Below are 1,124 nucleotides of genomic sequence, written 5' to 3'. Positions count from 1 at the left end.
GGGGGGGGATCAGAGCCGGTCTACAACAAGAGCCCCCGCCGCCACCGGGACACACACCGCGGGGATCATCGGCGGGATCAACGCGGGGATCCTACAAAACAGTCGTAGGGGCGGAGAAACCAACGAAAGTTTCCGCGGTGTTGCTGAGGGGCCGACACGCGTATTGCTGGGATATCGTCATTATCAGGCTGATGCAAGGGAGGTGTGGCGGGGCGGGGCGGGGCGTTCAGGAGCGCACTTTAGCGATGCATTTCCTGGGTACGTGCGCGCGTCGTTCCACTCGCTGCCTCCAGCACGAGCGCGACGCCCCGGCGCCACCACCCCGCCCCGAGCACGCGCTCGTCCGCACGCCGGCCGGCTAGGCAAGACAACAAAACAAGCAACTTCTGCGGCTGTAGGAAATGAGAAAAATTCCAAAAACTTCACGATTAGCAAGTTTACTTCCAAAGTCTTTGAATAATGACCCCAACATTTAAAATTCAAACTTCAAAAAATTTCTCAGTGAAAACAAATAGTATTGTGCTAATGTTTTGTATAAAATTTTGCAATAGATTCTACTTCTACAAGCTCTTCTCTTGGCAAGTTCCATGAGGTTGAACCATATTCTCTCCAGTATTGAGAGAGAAGTGACGGAGGGACAGGTGCTCGGCTGCTGATTCGGATCAAATACACAATCGCTGCCGATTCCCTCACCTCCCGCGCGGGCCTGCTGCCGATGTAACGAGACGTCTTGCGCCCGCTCCCGCCAGGCATTTCGAGCTAATTAACAGAGGAATCGCCGATGCTAATCTGCGCCGCCAGCCGTGGCAGACGGAGTAACGGCGGAAACCAAACACTGCAGGAGTTGACCGGCCAGCCATTATTATTACACTCAGCCAGCGGCGTAGCCGGCCACCCCTCGGCCGGCTACGGGTGTCAACTCTAGAAACCATCACAGTCAACTCACAACAAAAGTATAAAAGTTATCAAAACTTCATACAGCAACTTTGTGTTTTGTACACCAATAAGTTACAATAAGTCCCTTTTCTTATCATTTTCTCAAATTTTTCTCCCACTTATCAAATTAGTGTGTTTTAATGGAATACAACCTTAAGGACTATAATCGGTTGCCGGCTTGCTCGCTC

The 1,124-nt window shown here is 51.6% G+C and overlaps 2 protein-coding genes across 4 annotated transcripts in view; both read right to left on the bottom strand.

Annotated features, from left to right (window-relative positions):
• LOC113216726 (zinc finger protein 271-like) overlaps positions 1–1,124 on the bottom strand; it is a 40,628-nt gene that overhangs the window by 12,254 nt on the left and 27,250 nt on the right. The gene's annotated exons all lie outside the window — the stretch shown is intronic.
• Positions 1–1,124, bottom strand: part of LOC113216725 (WD repeat-containing protein 47) — a 90,912-nt gene that overhangs the window by 62,729 nt on the left and 27,059 nt on the right. The gene's annotated exons all lie outside the window — the stretch shown is intronic.

This window comes from Frankliniella occidentalis, unplaced genomic scaffold (assembly GCF_000697945.3).
Source record: "Frankliniella occidentalis isolate FOCC.00 unplaced genomic scaffold, Focc_3.1 Scaffold59, whole genome shotgun sequence".
In the NCBI taxonomy this organism is placed as follows: domain Eukaryota; kingdom Metazoa; phylum Arthropoda; class Insecta; order Thysanoptera; family Thripidae; genus Frankliniella; species Frankliniella occidentalis.
The sequence above is the reverse complement of the archived record's forward strand: the minus strand, read 5'-3'. Positions and strand labels throughout refer to the sequence as shown.